Source organism: Melozone crissalis, unplaced genomic scaffold (genome assembly GCF_028551555.1).
Source record: "Melozone crissalis strain CALT ecotype California unplaced genomic scaffold, PUWL_Pcris_2 ptg000057l_1, whole genome shotgun sequence".
In the NCBI taxonomy this organism is placed as follows: Eukaryota; Metazoa; Chordata; class Aves; order Passeriformes; family Passerellidae; genus Melozone; species Melozone crissalis.
The window spans coordinates 11,297,800-11,316,996 of NW_026535835.1; the positions used below are offsets into that span (position 1 = coordinate 11,297,800).

Sequence of the window (19,197 nt, forward strand, 5' to 3'; positions counted from 1 at the left end):
AGAGCAGAAATAACCAACACGAAGCACTTGCTCTGATTTCTGCTGCTCAGGGCTTTGGACTCTTCTTTGCCTCTTAAAATACCCCAGTTAGTCTTGATGAGAGGGCAGGGGCCCAAAGCACTTGAGGGAACGATTCTCTTAAGCCTGTTCAGGGCAGAAATCACCATTATGTTAAATCATCACTGTGTGGCTGCACAGAACGGGGAGCAGGGGACATGAAATGGCACTGCCACCACTCAGCACCTGGGGACACGCTGCAGCCTGGCCCTTCCAGCCCAGCTCAATCAGGGCACTCAGAAACACCAGTTTGGGCTGGGATTTTCAGGTACCACCTTGGTTCCCTTCCCTGCAGCTCCTCCCCTTCCCACAGCAAATGCTGGGAAATGCCATCCTCCAGGAGAGCAAGCTATTAAGGCTGAATACAATATTGAAAAGAAAGCAATTAGTGGCGCTGCAGTGCTGGGCACAGCTCCTGTCCCCCTGCCCTCGGAGCTGTGTGCATCCTGCTCTGCCCAGGTCAGCCTGCTTGCAGAGGGGCTCAGTGCCCAGGAACCACGGCTACCGCTGGCTAAATTGAGTTTTTACACGTGTCAGCAACGCCAAATCTCATCAGCCTGACAGCCTCACCCAGGCATCTGAAAGCAAGGTTCAGCTGCAATGTTTAATTACCCCTGCACGGCATGGGGATTACAGGGTAATCACCAGCGCCGGGATCCTGGAACCACAGCACTCCTCTCTCAAAGCCTGCTGAAGGAAAAACAAGGGCTGCTCTTCTGAGAGGGCTTTTTTGTTGTTGAAGTCAATTCAACCTCCTGTTTCTGACATCACCAAAGTGCATTCTGTTAGAAAGAAGCAATTTTCTTTAGTTTATAAATGAAAATTTAAAAAAGAATCCTCTTCCCCCACTCTTATTATCTGTGCAACGAGGACTCACGGCACAGGCAGAGAGGGAGAACTGTCCACACAAGCACAAGATGGTTGAATAATGCTTTACACGTAAAAATGGCCCAGAGTTTCCCAAAGGTGCCATTTCCATGCGTGCTGAACCTCTGGTGCCACATGCAGGGGACATGTGTGTCTTTTCTCCTGTCTGCTGCAGACTCCCCCAAACTGCTCTCCCACCTTTCCACTCCTTTTTCACCCTGCCCTCCCTCTCCGCAGGGCCCAACAGCTGCCTTTGAAGGGTTTGTTTGAAACCTCTTGGCTTCAAACACTTTTTATTTCTTGCCCAAAAGCTATTTGAATGGATTATGTCCCAGTGATGAATCTCTCCTAGAAACGTGACAAGAGCCTCTTGAATCACGGCAAACAGGCTCGGTAAATCAAACAAACGGCAGAAACGGGCACAGAGAGGATTTGGGTGTTAAGAATGAGGTGACAGGTCCACACATCAATCCCTCCTGACTGACAAGATGTCCTTCCAAGACCGAGGGATATTTTTTAACTCTGCTTCCCTGACTCCACATTATTTCACAGAAATAACGCCAGATACAATAATTAAGCTGCGATCTTGGTGGATTGTTCACAATGATAATTCCACCTTTGTAATTCAGCTTCAAATAAACCCCCTTTGTTCTGTCTTATTACACAGATTCTGGTATCATTCAAGTATATTAACTGTAGCCTATTACTGTCACACAAAAATGCTCCCTGAGCCATAGCAAAAGGCTCCCCAGACAAAACTTTATGTCATGTTAATCCAAGCTTTAATAACGACGAGGATATATAACTGTTATTCTAATTGTGCTTTGTGTTCCTGCATACAAAAATCAGAAAATATCAGACGCGGCAGAGGCAGCCTTCCTCCAGTCCAGCAGCAGCTCTGCCTCCCTCCCTTCCCACTCAAACAGGGGCTCAAAGCAGCGGGGAGCAATTCCAGCCAAATCCCAGCTCACGCCAAGCCCGAGCCCAAGGCACCGAGGGAAAGCTGGGCTGGTGGTGCTAAGTGCTGCTGCTACTGCAACAGAAATTAATACCCTCTAAAATAGCACTTAAACAGGGATAATCAGTATTATGGAAATTGTACATGTTTAATTCTTGAGTGTCTGCTGAAAACATTGCGTGATGAAGGACTGTGGGAAGCGGAGCGTTCATTCTGGAGCCAAGGCTCAAAATAGGCAAAGGGAAAAGAAAGGGGGGAAAGAAAAGGAAGGAAAGAAAAATAACCTGGAAACAAGCAATGAAAAGACTCACAAATTTATAATCGGGCATTTCCAAGTGGTGGCTGCAAGCTGGGAAATGGATTCAAGGGAAAGCGGAAGGCTCTGGCGCACCCAACAAGGCTGAGGCAAATGTTCCCCACAGTATTTTGCTTGTGCTTTTGCTAACCCAGTTTTAAGTGCATTAGGAATTAGATTTATCCCCTCCCATAAGTGAAGCCACAGCGCTGATCTCACACCCAGATCCACGGCAGGCTGGAGCAGCCAGATTTCAACCTTGCTGTTCGGCTGGAGGACACAGCCCTGTGGACTCCTCCTCATCTTCATCCTCCGCTCCTTTTCTACTGCAATCTCCCCATCTTATTCCTGTAAAATTTACTTCAGTGCAGCGTTCACCCCGTGAACAGAAGCAGCATGTGACAGCAGCGAAGCTCCAGGGGAATGGGAGAACAAGTCTGATGGATTTACCTCGGAAAATACCATACACCAAAAACCCTAAAATATCACCTTCTCCCAGCTCCTCTTTCACTCAAGCCCTGAAGCCCCACAGCTCACCACTGCCACATCACAAGAGGCACTAAAACCCCACCAAATCTTCAATATAATACAGCAAAGTATTCATTAACCTGCTGACCCTGCAGCTCCCGGGCTCCGCGTTTTGAGGGTGTTTCCTACAACATGTTTAAAAAATGAAAATGAACAGTCTTGTGTAAATCACAAGACTCCACAAACTGGAGTATTCAGAAGAAAAAAAAAAATGCACTGAACAGCCTGAAACTCTTGATAAATCATGAAATTTGGCAGGACCCATCTGACAATGTTTATTTTTTTTCCCCCCAAAGTTGTACTATGCTCAACATTAGATCAAAACAGTTTTCTTTGGCAGACACAGGTTCTGCTCTGCACTCCCCTTCTCCCTAGCACACCATATGGACTGTTCTTAATGAAATATATTTAGAGGGATAGTGAACCAGCTCAGCACTGGTGTAAGTGCTGCCTCTCTGCAAGTCAGGGACTAAAAAACATCATGTGTTTTTGGAACTATCACTTTTGATTTATAAGTCCTTAAAAGTGCAGTCAGTAAGCCCAGATTAAAATACCAAATAAAGCTTTAGTGATAGCAAACACACACACGCATACATATATAAAGTAAAATTGCTGCTATTTTTACAAATTGCCTTTAAGTAGCACAATATAAAGAGCCCAATGAAATGAGAAAAGCTGGCTTGGACAGCTTCAATGCAGAAAAGATAACGAGACAAGAATTTATTAAAAAGTGAGAGGTGTTTTATCCTGCAGGGAGACAGGAAAGGCATTTCCAAGATTTCTAATATGCTCCTAGGACGGGCACAATGCAAATTTCTGCTGAGCTGGAAAGGAGAGCTGTACCATCACAGGGAGGAAACCTGCAGAGTCAATTGGGGGGGCATTTATTGGTCATGGGGAACTGGGGCCAAGCCCAGGGCAGCTCAGCCTCCCTCCAAGCCTCAGCAAGGCTCTGGGCACCCAAACACACGAGGCCAAAGCCGGTTCTTATTTCAGAGTGACCAACTCCCCTGCCCAGAGCCCAGCAACCACCTCGGGATTTCCATGGACTTAAAGGCAATCTGCCAGTAATCCCATCAGCAGCAGCAAGGCTGCAGTCTCCACAGCACAACAAATCTTTTAAGGAGCAAAGCGCTTTTATTCTGGGGGAAAAGATCTGTGTCAAGACACTTTCAGTTTTGCATTTCCTCTCCCCCTCTTCTCCCCTCCTCCTGGAGCAAGAGGCAGGACGGACAGGCATTATCTAACAAAAATCTTGCAGCGTAATGTCAAGATCGATATGTTGACCTAACAAGTAATGCCAGCCTTAGTAGTGTCTTAATGATGTGATCATTATCTGCTTACCTGAGTGCAGCAGCACTTGGCACGTGGGCAGGCTGAGGACTGCCCAGTGCAAAGGAGCACAAACACTGCCCCATATGCAGATTCCGTGCATTTGGTGTCCCCAGGAAAAAGAAATAAAAATTATCTACCCACGCTCCTGAGCATCCACAGTGGGCTCAATTAAGCAGGCACAGCAGCACAGGCACTGCTGCTGAGGAAGAGCTGCTGCTCCCTCTGGGAAATGCAGCCTCACAGGGCGCTTGTACCAAAGCCAGATGAGTTTGTACCAAAGCCAGATGAGTTTGTACCAAGTGTGCCAGATGAGTTTGTACCAAAGTGTGCCAGATGAGTTTGTACCAAAGCCAGATGAGTTTGTACCAAGTGTGCCAGATGAGTTTGTACCAAAGTGTGCCAGATGAGTTTGTACCAAAGCCAGATGAGTTTGTACCAAATGTGCCAGATGAGTTTGTACCAAAGTGTGCCAGATGAGTTTCAGTGGTGCAGGGATGCCTGGAACTCATCTGGAGCAGGGAGAGGGGACAGTGGCAGCCTGGAGCCCTCACTCCCTGTCTGGACACACTGGGTTGGATGGCTCTGGGGGCTCTGCTCTCCTTCCTCCCATTTCTCTGGGAAACACTCAGTTAACACACACTCACTTTACAAATCCTGTCTTCAACCGCTGTACCTGAGATAGCTCAGGAGACTCACATTTCCCAAAAATACTGGGTGCGGAATGAAAGAGTCTTGGTCACACTTTAAAGTGTTTCACTTTGTCCTTCACAGACTGCTCAGTACCTGACTGGCCAGCCACCATTGCAGGTGCCAAGAGAAAGCAATGTCCCCTCCTTGAAAGCAGGAGGTGGATAAAAACCCATTTTCCACAGGCAGCCCCAGCAATGGCAGGGGCAGGAGCACCAAAGCAGGGATCACAGGATCATGGAGCCACAGAGTGGTTTGGGGTGGAAGATCACCTTATTTCCCCAAAGCTGGGCTGGGATGCTGGGATCCGTCTGTCTCCAGGGAGAGGCCGAGCAGAGATGTCACAAAGACAAAGCACACTTAAACTAATTCCAGGACTGAAATGTGTGATTTTTGGTCTAATTCCAAAACCCGCTACCTGGTGTGAAACACCTCTTTCAGTGGCTTGTTCTGGCTCTCCCTGGACAGCAGCAGATAAAGAGGCAATTCATCATCCAGCTGAAAGCTGTGTGCCACACTGTCCCCCCAAAGCAGGCTGACCTCCCTGCTCCACCCCGAGCTGCCATAGCAACACGAAATTAGCACACACACAACTGCTAAATGCATAATTTACTGATTTCATAAGAACCTGACTTGCAATTTATACTTCTATTATCTTTCATATCCATGTCTTAACTCCTTTTGTAAAAAGGCTGCAATCAAGCTAAATAACATTTGAAAATCTAATAAGCACATCCAGATTCCGTGCTCTGGGGCGAGGGTGTGCAGCCTCGTGTGCCCTGGTGTGCCAGCTCCTGTGCTCACTGTGGGCTGTGCCCTGCTCCCTGCACTGGGCAGTGCCAGCATCCCCTTCCTTTCCTCCTTCCCAGGGATTCAGGCCCATCAAGGGAGCTGCAAGCAGATGTAGAAGTATCTCCATCCTCAACCTCCATCCCAAATTCCCATCCTCAGTCCCCACCATCAATCTCCATCCTCACTCTCCATCCTCAGTCCCCGTCCCCAATCTCAATCCCCATCCTCTGTCCCCATCCTCAATCTCAGCTCTCAATCCCCATCCCCAGTCCCCATCCCCAATCTTCCAGCTGGGATTTTTAAGAGCTGCAGCCAGTGAAAGGCAGCTCAGTTCCTCTGGCTGCAATGACAACCAGGTGCAAAGGAGATCTGAAAGGCTCCCCCACCTCTCAGAAATGCCCTTCCAGTGACTCCAGTGTGTCTTGCCTCTCATTTAAAAGGTATTTATAAAGGCAGCATGACAAGAGATGTACTCCCAGAGTTATTTACTAGGGTGGGACAGGCTGGGCTGCTGCTGTGACGCGCAGCAGGATGGGTCTCTCCTCTGGGGACACCTCACACACCCCAGGAGCTGGAGATGCTGTGGGTGCAGCTCCCCACCCTCCACACTGCTGAGAGAGCTGCACTGAGCATCCCCTGAGACCCTGCTAAGCAAACATGCCCAGAGAGCAGCACAGCTTCCCTTTGATTGCTTTGTTTTCCAGCCTCGATTCCTACTGGAGAGCTACTCCTGAGGTTTAGAAATTAAGAGCAGTGCAGCTATTAAACCAGCCTTTGGAAAGGGGTGGAGATTTTCAAAGATAACTTCCCATGGGGCGGGTGGGTACGAAACCCAGAGAGGAGAGGCAGGGGAGGCAAACCCTGCTGGGAGCCTGGCCCCACCTGCACCTCCCAAAACTCATCCCTGGCCCCACTTGCACCTCCCAAAACTCATCCCTGGGAGCCTGGCCCCACCTGCACCTCCCAAACTCCTCCCTGCCCTCATCTGCACCTCCCAAACTCCTCCCTGCCCTCATCTGCACCTCCCAAACTCCTCCCTGGCCCCACCTGCACCTCCCAAAACTCATCCCTGGGAGCCTGGCCCCACCTGCACCTCCCAAAACTCATCCCTGCCCTCACCTGCACCTCCCAAACTCCTCCCTGGCCCCACCTGCACCTCCCAAACTCCTCCCTGGCCCCACCTGCACCTCCCAAAACTCCTCCCTGCCCTCACCTGCACCTCCCCAACCTCCTCCCAGGTGCCTGGCAGCACTGCAGGGCACGCAGTGTGGTGCCAGCACAAACAACATCCCCAAGAGTCTCCACAGGCATCCAACAGGCAAACCACTCTGAGGTTGGATTTAAAAATAAAAATGTGAAAGAAGGGGATAGCACAGTATTAGTTATTTGGTGTATTACTTGGTACTGATGATCTGAAGCAAAGCCAGGGAGGAAATTCTCTTTCATTGCACAGGATTTATAACGTGAGCCAGGGGGGCAGGACCCAACCCTGGGCCAGTCACACTGCGATCCCCAGGGATGCTCCAGAGCACCAAAACAGGAGAATGCAATATGTCAAAGACTAAAGGCTGTTTAGCATAACAAAACTGGCCCAACAACTGCTCTCTGCCAGACTCCCTCATTTTTTGATCAGCTGTGGAAATCAGTGACCTGCTATAAGGAAAGAACAGGAGCAGGGACTGAGAAACCAGCCCCCAAAAACACAGAAGGCCAAATGGAAACAACTCAGTAGGAAAAACTTCCAATGGTGACCTGAGACAGCAAACCCTTCTGCAAACATCCTCACAAATAACATTAAACCAATAAGCCAAGCTGCACACCTCTCACACCGTGGTGAACACGGATTTAACCAGGGGCAAGGAGAAAAAAGGGGAGACTTTGGCATTTGCATAAAAATGTTACGAGTTAAATGCATAAAAAACAAAGCAAAAACCAGAACTGTGCTGAGCCGCACTGAACATACCTCACTTGTGTGTTATTTTTACTAATACAGTTGGGACTAAAACCCAAAATGTGTCAGATTCCAGGAACACCGGAACAGGAGGAAAAAGAACAGTTCTGTTTAAAATCTCTCCTTCCTCTCCCTGTTTATTGTTCCCATCTCTGTTGCTGTCTCAAGCCCAGCTGGACAATAGCAAACAAAGGCTGGTTAAACCCTGCTCTTAGTGTTTTATTCCCCAAATGCCCATCACCTACCAGAGAGCAGAGATAAAAGCGAGGAGTTTGACCTGACCGTGCTCACAATGCAGCTCCTTCCCCGTCTTCTGAACAACATAAAAAGGATGTCAGGAGAGCAGATGGATTGGAAGGGAATTTGGAAAACAACAATAACAACAACACAATGAAACCTGAGACCTAAAAGCTGTCTCCATCCAACTAAAGCTGCGATCCCCCGGGATCACAGGGCGGGCACCACGCAATCCTGGCATGGGAGGCAGGGCTCAGGTGGTCAGACACCCCAGTGCCAGCCCAAAGCCAGCCTCAGTGCGATGCCTGGGGTGGTGGGAGCACAGCACCCATCACAGACACCTGTGAGCCCCTCAGAACCAGCAGGGCAGGGTCAGAGCCAGCACCGAGCAGGAATCCGTCCCTGGCAGGGAGGGCAGGGTGCCCAGAGGGGCTGGGGCTGCCCCTGCATGCCTGGCAGAGCCCAAGGCCGGGCTGGGCTGGGCTGGGGGCTGCAGGAGGAGCTCTCTGGTGCCAATTACCCAGGGCCCATGCTGGCAGGGCTGCTCTAATGAGCTCCCTCAGCACGGGGAAAAGGAATCCCCAGGAACACGGAGCAGCCTCTGCAATTACTGCAGGGAGGCCTCGTGGGCACAGCAGTGTGAAAGAGAGCGGCTGCCATGAATGCAGGAGAGCTGGCTGCCATGGGTGCAGGAGAGTGGCTGCCACCAGTGCAGCAGTGCTGGATGCCACCTAGTGTCACTTGACCGTGGCCTGCCAGGCTCTGCCCTCACCCTTCACATCCCACAGCACACCTGGCCTCCTGAGCATCACTGACCACACCTGCAGCACATCTGTGTGCATCCTTCACCTTCACACAGCACACCTGGCCCTCCTGAGCATCACTGACCACACCTGCAGCACATCTGTGTGCATCCTTCACATCCCACAGCACACCTGGCCCTCCTGAGCATCACTGACCCTCACCTGCAGCACATCTGTGTGCATCCTTCACCATCCCACAGCACACCTGGCCTCCTGAGCATCACTGACCCACACCTGCAGCACATCTGTGTGCATCCTTCACAGCACACAGCACACCTGGCCTCCTGAGCATCACTGACCCTACCTGCAGCACATCTGTGTGCATCCTTCACATCCCACAGCACACCTGGCCCTCCTGAGCATCACTGACCCTCACCTGCAGCACATCTGTGTGCATCCTTCACCATCCCACAGCACACCTGGCCCTCCTGAGCATCACTGACCACACCTGCAGCACATCTGTGTGCATCCTTCACCATCCCACAGCACACCTGGCCCTCCTGAGCATCACTGACCCTCACCTGCAGCACATCTGTGTGCATCCTTCACATCCCACAGCACACCTGGCCCTCCTGAGCATCACTGACCCTACCTGCAGCACATCTGTGTGCATCCTTCACCATCCCACAGCACACCTGGCCCTCCTGAGCATCACTGACCCTCACCTGCAGCACATCTGTGTGCATCCTTCACATCCCACAGCACACCTGGCCCTCCTGAGCATCACTGACCACACCTGCAGCACATCTGTGTGCATCCTTCACCATCCCACAGCACACCTGGCCTCCTGAGCATCACTGACCACACCTGCAGCACATCTGTGTGCATCCTTCACATCCCACAGCACACCTGGCCCTCCTGAGCATCACTGACCACACCTGCAGCACATCTGTGTGCATCCTTCACATCCCACAGCACACCTGGCCTCCTGAGCATCACTGACCCACACCAGGCTCTGCAGCACAGCACAGCACCAGCTGTACCAGGAGAAGGAACCCCAGAAAACACTCAGGAAGTAAAAAACATTGTTAACGAAATATGGTCCAGTAATGGCCCAAACCACTATGTTATACAAGAGACACACAGCAGAATTTAAAGGAATTACTACATGGATTTAAAAAAAAAATAAATTACATAATGGAATTCTTTCATTTAAGAAGCTTCTTTGCAAAAACCAATTTCTTGCTGCTTTGATTCAATTCAAGATGCTCCAGAACATCCGCAGGCTGATCAAAACAAGATCTGGGGTTTGTAATCTCCAGAGATGCAGGGCATGGGGAAAGGAGGGACACGCCACAGCCTGGGCTGCCTTAGCACAGAGCACATTTCCAGTTCTGTCCCTGCTCCATGAACTCCTTCAGTGGCCCCTCACACTGCCACAGCACACGGGGGGTTAAATCTGCCCTCTCCAGCCAGAAATTCCATTTCTGACAAGAAATCTATTGCTTGCAGGGGCAGCATCATCGCTGGGGAAGTGTCTTCATTAGAAGCTCATTTCATGCCAATGAAGTCACTTCCAGCACTATGTGATGTTTGAGAAGAAGATGCAAATCACGGCCTATTGCTCAGCATGTTCCTGAGTGCCAAACAATTCCAGCTTGTTTGACAACTCTTCCTTAAGATGAAGCTAAACTGCCCTTTTGTGCCAATTAAAGACTCACCAGAACACAGTCTGAACCCGCATTACTGTTTAATAAAAAGGGGAAGAAACAATTTTCTTCCCTTTAAAAAAAATACAAACATCTTGCTAATACTCTTGTGACAGGAGGACTTTTTGTTCATTAGGACTCCCCAGCAATAACCATGATAAAAGACAGTTGTTTCTCTAGGCAGATGAGGAAAGGATCCTCCTTCCAAAGCCCCCACACCCACACTGCAAACAGACAGGGTCTGGAGGTGCCCTGTTCTGAAACCAAAGCAACACAGAGCCACCCACAGAGCCCAGTTATTCCAACTGTTCAGTGCAGGGACTCAACACTGAGGTGCAGCTTGGTGTGGGCTTTGGGGTTTTAATTATTGCTCCTTTACACCCCGCACTCTTTAAGAGGATGGATCAGAAGTCCGACCGATCTGAAACAACAATAACATTCTGGCCAGAGCAATGCTGTGAGAAACCAAAGCAAAGCAAAGGCAGCAGCCACCAGAGCCCCTCTGCGCCCCACCAGCAGCAGAGGCACTGCCTCCACAAAGGCTCCTCACATGGAGCAGATTTAAGTGTCTTTGACACGCTGAGATGGTCTGTGCCTCACCGTGAGCACAGCTGATGATGCCAGGAATGGTTTTTCTCTGCCACTTTATACAAGGTTATTTCCATTCCTTTTATTTTTCTAAATTGTTTCATTATGTTTGTCTAAAACACGTTCAGCGCCTTGGAAAAACAAAAGGCAGGAACAAGAGCAAATCAAGCCCCTCAATATGCTGCTCTGGAATTTATAAAAGGTGGGAGAGAGGAGAGCAGCAGCACAAAGCAGCTGTCCAGCACTGAGCTGTGCCAGATGTGGAGCTCACAAAGCACAGGAGATTCTCCTCAGCCCTCCCTCAGCTCCTGGCACCCTTGGGCACCCCAACTGTGCCACAGGGGCAGCTCCTGTGCCCGGGGCAGAGCTGCAGGGCCAGGTGGGGCAGAGCCCAGAGCACTGCCAGGGGACACACCTGGCCTTGGCCAAGGTCAGTGAGAGCACAGAACAACCAGAACAACATCTGGCAGATGAAACAGAGATCTCTCTGGGACAGGATGCTGTGAGCAGAGCCAGGGGTGCAGGCTCAGCGTGGAAGGGAAGCTGGAACAGCTCCTGCCCAAAGGGAAGGGGAAAGAGAGAAACACAGGCTTGCACGGGAGGGACACAACTGCCCAGGAGACTCAAACTGTGCTCCCTTGAGCTGAGGCAGCTGAGGAACAGACACACAAACAAACAAACACACAAACCAACCAACCCCACGTCCCCAAAAAGCCCCAAAGCCCTTCCCAGCCCCTCTGTCCCCCACAGCCCCTGAGCAAACCAGCCCCATCCCGGGGCACAGGGGCACTCCTGCCCCTCCTGAACTGCAAACCCCCCTGACCCAACACACCTGTGCCCACCTCGCTCCCTGCCGCCAGCTGGGCTTTATGCAACCTCCCCACACCCCCCAGGGAATGCCTCTGTGTGCCACGCACGTGCAGCTGTTACACACAGCCCCAAAGACAGAAAAATTCCTTCCCTTTCGAGAAGTGCCCCATCTTGGGGAATGTTTGTTTTGATTTTTTGATTTTTTTTTTCCTGCCAATGAATTTTGCTCGTGGCAACGGTTTAAAGCTGGACAGATTCCACACAGAAGCTAACCAAAAGCATTTGTTTCTCAATAAAAGCCTCAATTGGGAACAGGCTATATAAAAAACAGTTTTAAAAGAAAGGGAGGGGGAAAGGAGAAAGAAAAAAGTCTTTACTTAGTTATGCAAGTCAAACACTGTAGAAGAAGAATGAAATATGAGCGTGAAAATCCTGGGAACACGGCACAGGAAGGGACATTCTCTGTCTTACAGACCCTCAATGTCTTAAGCAACAGTCTCTGCTATTCCTTTCACTTACTGATAGTCTTAAACTTAATTTCAACCTCCAGGCTAAATCTATTAATCTTACTTCCTCTGGTTCCCTTGTTGATTCTGCTCCTCAGTCAAACAATCCTCTGCAGGTGCTGAACCCCAAGACACTTGGAGAGGCATCACCCCTCTCCTGCCAGCCTAAATTAACTTTTCCAGCTTCCTCCCTTTTCCCTCAACCACATTAAAAGCTGTAACTTCCCCATTAGGATCAATTTCTGCTAATGATCAGATGGTGTAGAGGCACCAGCCCTTCCCTCTCTCCCAGAAACACGGGGCCCTTGGCAGAGCCTGCTCCCCTTCACACTCCAGTCCTCCTCACAGCTTCTCCTAAAGCTATTTCCTTTAACGAGTCCCTCACGGTGTTTTAGTCCATTAATTTATCACACTTTCCTGTTTCAGCCTTCGCTGTCATTTCCAGCTGCTCCTGGGAGACAGCTGGATCCTCCTCTGCTCAGCATCCCTGGGGACGCTGGCACAGGAACCACTGCCCAGCCCTGCAGAGCTGCCACTGCAACGCCCTCAAACACAGCAAAAGGCACTAAATAAACCCAAGGGTTTGTGCTCACACCGTGCCCTCCCCCTGGGAAAGCTCCAAGGCAGGAGCTGCTCCCTGGCTCTGAGCTGGGAAGCAAAACCCAACAGCGAAATGTGAATGAAATGCAAAATGTAAACAAACGCTCAATGACATAAAATTATCGAGCTTTTGGAGGGGATCCAAACTTAATAGCACAGAAGGAAGTTTACATTGAACTTGGGGATTTTTAACCTCAAGTGTCTGTTTAATTAAAAAAAAAAAAACCAGCTGCTGGCTACATATTTGTGCAGCACACTTTCACACAACACACGCCCGCCTCTGCGAGTCCCCTGCATTTAAATAAGAGTCAGACAAGCAGCAGGAGATGGAGGGATCCCCCTCCTGGTCCCTGGTGCTCCCAAGGGACCCTGCTGCCTCCAGGGAAGGTTCTGAGCCTGGCAGTGCCAGGGCAGGGCTGGGTCTGGGGTTTAGCAAAAGCTTCTCGCCAAGAGGGCTCTCCGGCATTGGCACAACGTGTGCATGTGGCATTGGGGACATGGCTTAGTGCTGGCCTTGCCCTGCCCGTGCAGAGAACTCCCAGGGATGCCTTAACCCTTCCCTGCCCTCCTCCAGGGACACAGGCACCTCACGGAGAGAGATCTGCTCCAAAATGGGTCATTTATTCCATACCCTTGTTATTTGCAGCAAAGTATAATGGAAAAAATTGACTGTTTGCTTGGTGCAATAGGGCATGACTCTTTACACAGAAATAATAGCTAAACAGTGATGGATTCTAAATCTCCATTACAGTGAAAGATTTGAAGGAGTAAAGCAGTTAGAAAAATAATTGGTTTTCTTGTTTAGCTTTAAAAAGCCTTTACACACCGCCAAATGGAGAAGACTTCTCACTTTATTTTGTTTTTTCTTTGAGGGGGGAGTGTTCCATTAACAAAGGGAATAAAAACAACCCCAACCTACTTAGGGAAAAAGGGAGGCCTCTGACCTTCTCTGGGAACCCTGGAGGGCAGGGAAGCCGGGAGATGCAGGAGCACAGCCCCATCCCAGCTGGGCAGGGCACGGGAAGGTGAATGAACACGGCTCAGCACTCAGCCCTGGCTCCTGCTGCAGACACATCACTGCTGCAGCAAGCCAGGAGTGCCTGGAGTTCGCATGGAAAAGACTGAACCACCCCCAGCCAGGCACCTAACCTGGCCAGGGAAGCAAGTGTCCCTCTGTGCTGCGAAGGGGACACAGGGACACTGAAGGGGAAGAGGCAGAGCCTGAGACCTCAGGAGACAGAAGGGGAAGAGATGACTTATACCTAAAAATTAACCCTTCCAGCACCTCTCTTTCTAAACCCAGGCTGGAAAACAAGCCCCAGCTAACTGGAAATCGCATAACAACGATGAAAACCACAGGGGGCTTTTCAATAATGACAAAAAAGCAGGTGCTTATGGGTTCAGAACCCTCCAGGATCCTTCTGAATATTTCAAGCACCAAAAGGAGAGACTTTTTCATGTTTTCTAAAGGCAGAGACCTTTCCCCTGTGCCCAGCTCCCGTGAGGCAGCTCTCTCAATTATTCAGCAGCTGGCTGATGGGGTTTGGTGGCGGATGGTGGCACCCAGGGTGGGGACACAGCTGCCCTGACATTTGCAGCATCCCCGTGCAGCGGCTCTGGGCACACAGCGCGGTCGGGGTGACCCGGGCACCCCTCACTGCTCCAGGGCAGCTCTGCACACAGAGGATTTTTTATTTCCTGCAGACTGCTCAGCAGGGAGCAGCAGCGGGTGCCAGAGCGGGGAGCAGCAGGTGCAAAGCACCTATTGAGGCCCCATTAATTTTTCAGGGATTCTCGGGCTTTGGCCTTTACAAAACGCGGCAGGAGGAGGAAAGAGGAGAAAGAGGCTCCAGGCAGGAGGAGAGGCTCTGCCCAGCAGCCCTCTCCTCATCAAACAGCTCTGTCAAAGCAGAGGAACGAACAGAAGCTGATCTGAACTCCTCACATCCCCTAATTAGAGGGGAAAACTCCCGGGCAGAGCCGGGAGGGAGCGGCGGCCCCTCGCTGCTGCTGGGGCTCACCACACACACACAGGCACGAGTTTCTCTCCCCGGTCCAATTTCTGGAAATTCATTCCAGTTGTAAACCATTAGGTGCCAATCTTTCAAATCAGCCTTAAGATTCCATAGCAGTGGCTGCCTAATAGACTCTGAAAAAAATCTTTTGCCGTCTCGCAGCTGAGCAAACGTTACCTAAAAACATCTCAATAAGGCTCCTGCTATTCTTTCACAAAGGGGAGGCAGCGAAAGGCAGCTCTGAGGGGAGCAGCACTGCTGTGGGTGACCCATGCAGCTCCAGGGGATGCAATCACCCCTCCATCACCCCAAGGACAGCAGCCAGAGCAGGGAGAAACCCACAGCCTTCCCGGCACAGCCCTGCCCAAGGAGGGGAATAAACCTCACCACTGTTTCTTTGGGGCACAGGGGCTGCCTGTGGGCTCTCGGCAGACTCACATGGCCACTGCTCAGCTGCGAGTTACAGCCATCAATTACAGCCCAGTGAATTACAGCGAAAACCAAAACCAGCATCAGTTTAATCTTAATATTCCTGGCTGTGGAGTTCAGCAGCTCAAGGTCACGCTGGGAGGGAGCAGAGTGGGGCTGGGAAGTCAGCTCCAGCCTGAGGATGCCCCTCTCTCCAGAGCTCTCCTCCTCCAAGGGGCAGCTTGGCCAAAGGTCCCCAAAGTTTGCACTGTTTTACAGGAAAGTTTTAGACCTGCTATATAAAAAATGTCCCATTATGCAGGCTGGAAAGCCGGTCAGCGATAACCTTGGCTAACTCAAAGGCCTGTGCTCAGGATGGAGGAAAAGACCCAATATCCTATTGTACAGCTATCTGAAAATTCAGATTATATGTCTAATGCCCCTCATGATTTTCTCCAGCTATCCCTGGGGCACCAGATAGCCTGCATCTTCTTTATTTATGTTTAAACAAACTAAATATTCCTCCTGGATTCCATAACAAATTCCTGCACACAACTTAAGGAAATAAACGTCTCATTCCAAAGCCCACCCCCAGGCTCAGCCTATCCTCCCTGCTTGGCACGTCCTTTATATTGAACTGCCTTGGAAAACAATGCCAGGTGGGCCAGGGAAGGGTTTCAGCTTTCTCTTGTGGCAATTTCTGATGGCTGTGCACCCACACGGAGCTGCAGAGCCCGAGCAGGAGCTCCTGAACGCGCTCATAGCAGCGCCACGGCCAAGTGCTCTCTGAAGAATGCACTCACCCTGCTCTCAGCTCTCATCCAAGTTCTATCACCACGACTCAAAGCCCCAAAAGCGGGGGGAAAATTAGGCTTATGATGCTAATGCAGGCAGCTTTAGGCTCTGTGCTACCAGAACATGTCTGTGCTCAGGAGGCGCCGCAGCCGCGATAATCAACACCCGCAGCACAGGATCCGCCGGGCTGTGTGAATATCCCAGCCCTGAGCAGCTTACAGGCATTACACAGGCTGAGCTAGCGAGGAGAGAAAGGATTACTGAGGGCCACAGTTCATTCTGCTTCTGCAGAAACAAAATATGACCTTGATTAAATTAATAATCAAACTCGGCATTCCCGCTAAAGCGCTGCCGCAGAGATAACCGCCCGCAGCGCTCCGGCCCCCATGGACAAATGGACACCCTCAAGGCTTCCCATCCCCAAAAAGCCTAAACAACCGCTTAGCAGGATTAATTTTTAATAACTCAGCACTTTGTTTTTATGTACTTATTAAAATTTAAGACACCGAGCCAGTGACCCCTGTAATTTTTCAATTGTTCCGAGCATGGAGCCTGGGCTGGGTAATTACGCTGGAACAGCTGTTGGAGACGACCTTGCCATCAGTGGGGAAAAGTGATGCAATCCTATCGGCCTGCTAAGCTCCAAACGCTTCCTCTCCTCCTCCCTACCCCCTTATCATTTCAAATAAGTTCATGAGTTAATTACACAGAATAATTCAGAGGGTTATTTGGGAAAACAAACCCTCTTGATAGACAAATAAATGACAGCCGCAGCTACACGCACACGGGGTCCTTGCAAACTTCACCTTCACAATATCCATTATTCCTGTGCCAGCCCTCCCCTCCAGCAGGGCTGAGCAGGAGCAAGGAGTCAGTGGAACTCAGATCCAAACCCTTCCACACAGAAAGGCAGCAGAGCTGCGGCTGCTGGCACTGGCCCCCAGCACTTGGGAAGGGTCCTGCAGAATTGTGTCAGGGTTAAAACAAAAGCTGGGCCTGCACAGTCCCAGCAGAAAGCAAAGAGCTCCCTGCAGCCACTGCCACAGGAGCATCTGGAAACAGCCACTCATTCTCTAGAGGTATCAGCCTCCAGCAGCTCCTGCACTGCCATCAGGAACAGGGAGAAAGCAATTCCTAGAAAAACAGCTAAGAGGAATTTTCATTTCCAGGCAAAGAGAACAAATCCCTGAAACACAGCAAGAGCTGGAACATGGGAATGCAAAGGAACGGGCAATTATTGAATGCATAAATAACATGTTGTGTGTCTATTTACCCTGGTCACCTGGGGACAAGAACAGCAATGAGGGAGCCCTCCATGGAGGCTGCTCCCACCCATCCCTGCCCAGCTGAATCCACAAAGACCACTGAGAAAAATGCTACAAACACAACTGGGCAATGGGAACCTTAAAAAGGCAGCTCTGGGTACCTGGGAGTGAACAGGAGCACAAGGCACTGCCCAGCACCTGGCACCACCACACTCAAATTACATCAAAGTTTCTTGCTCTCCACAAAAAAGCCTCATAAAAATCAAAAGTCTCCCACCAAGAGCTTGAAAGTGATGATTTCTAAAGTAATTAGCAGGCAGGCATTGAACAGCCATGTGCAAGGTGTTGGGAGGAGGCAGAGGAGGCAGAGGAGGAAGGTCTTGCTGTAGCCCAGGACATGGAAGCACCCAGCCTGCCACATTCCCAGCTTCCTGCATTCCTAGCACGGGCAGCCACTGACAAGAAAATAAACTGCATCTGCTGGAAATATGCACAAAACAATTAAAGGTAAACTGAGCTTCCTTTGCAAAACCAAACAAAACACTGTGCTTACAAGCCCCAGGGCATTCCTGGACACGTTCTGAGACCAGCATTTCACAGTGAAACCTCTGCTGGAGCAAGCACCCAAAAGCAGAGGGATCTCTGTTTAAATCATTCCCACTCCCCCCATCTGTGCATTGGGAGCTAAATGCACTTAAAGAGATGAGGAGACCAAAAGGAAGTTTATAGCCAAGTACTGCAAACTGGTCCAAAGCCCTGACTTTGAAGTTTTCCTTTACATCAGAGAGAAGAATCCCTTTCCCCATGGAAAGCTGCAAACCCCACTTGCCCTGTGCAGATAGCAGTGCCTAAACACACAGCAAAGGCCTCAGGGTCTGCTTCCACCAAAACCAGCAACTGTCAACAGAGCACCACGAGCTGTTACAGACTTCTATTAAAAATTAATCTGCATATGCTATTACTGCATAGAAACCATCCCCAGGTATAAACCCCAACATGCAGGGCACGAGCACACTGTGGTGAGTGAGCTCCTGTGCCTGCCCTGCACTGCTCACCCAGCTCAGCAGCCAAGCCAGGGGCCCTTCCTCTGCAGCTTTCTGTTTCTGAGCTATGCATTAGCAGATGTTCCTCTCTCTATTTTTTTCCTGTTGTTGTTTTTTGGGGGTAGGGGCAGTAATAAAGCAGAACTAAGTACTTCCAGCGTGCACACAGCAGCCCAGCACGGCTCCTGTGTTTGTACTGGAACAAATGCACACAAACATTTGGGTGGGATTTTTTTGCTAACATGCCTTGTTCAAAAGATGAAACCCTTCCAGGAGGGTGAGTTCTCCATTTCTTCACTGTCCTGCATATGAATGGACAGATCAGAAACCCCTTGTGCCCATTTGGTTTGCCCAGGTTTGTACGGTGCTGAGCACCCAACATCCATCAGGGCTCCTCACACTTGGGGTCCCTCAAGAGCTCACAGATATAGGATGTGCATTTGAATTTTAGGGTGCTGAATGTAAAATTTGCAACACTGTGTGAGGGATGAGGGGCAGAGGGGAGATGAGGTGAAGCTACAGTCAGTTATTTTCAAGTACTCCCAAGTAACTCTGCTGCAATTTGCAGTGGGAATCACTTTACCAGTAAACATGTGCCCAGTGTCCCCCACAGCTCAAGTGGCTGTTAGAGAGGAGATGAGAGAGGAAAAAAGGCCTTGGTCTGCTTTTGAAAGTGCAGCCGTAGGATTAAAGCAGAAATGGTGAGCTCAGAGCCAAGGAGGCTGATCCCAGAGCAAGGGGAGCCCGTCCCTCATGGGCAGCTCCCAGCCCTGGCTCCATCCCACGGCCAGGAGAGGTCTGGGCAGGCCAAAGCTGCTCCCAGACCCCCAGTGATGCCAGAGGGAGCATCACTGCTCCCAGTGATGGGAGGGGGACTCCAGGGTGGCTGCCCTGGTCACCTCTGCTGTCCCCACGGCTCAGGCTGCCAGGCTGCGACTGCTGACAACGAGGCAAACATGAACCAGGGACGAGCAAAAATCATCTAAAGGCACTAAAATCCAGTCCCAG

The 19,197-nt window shown here is 50.4% G+C and overlaps 1 protein-coding gene across 9 annotated transcripts in view; it reads right to left on the reverse strand.

Moving 5' to 3' along the window:
• The window catches only part of MSI2 (musashi RNA binding protein 2), a 203,363-nt gene that overhangs the window by 89,644 nt on the left and 94,522 nt on the right, over window positions 1–19,197 (reverse strand). The gene's annotated exons all lie outside the window — the stretch shown is intronic.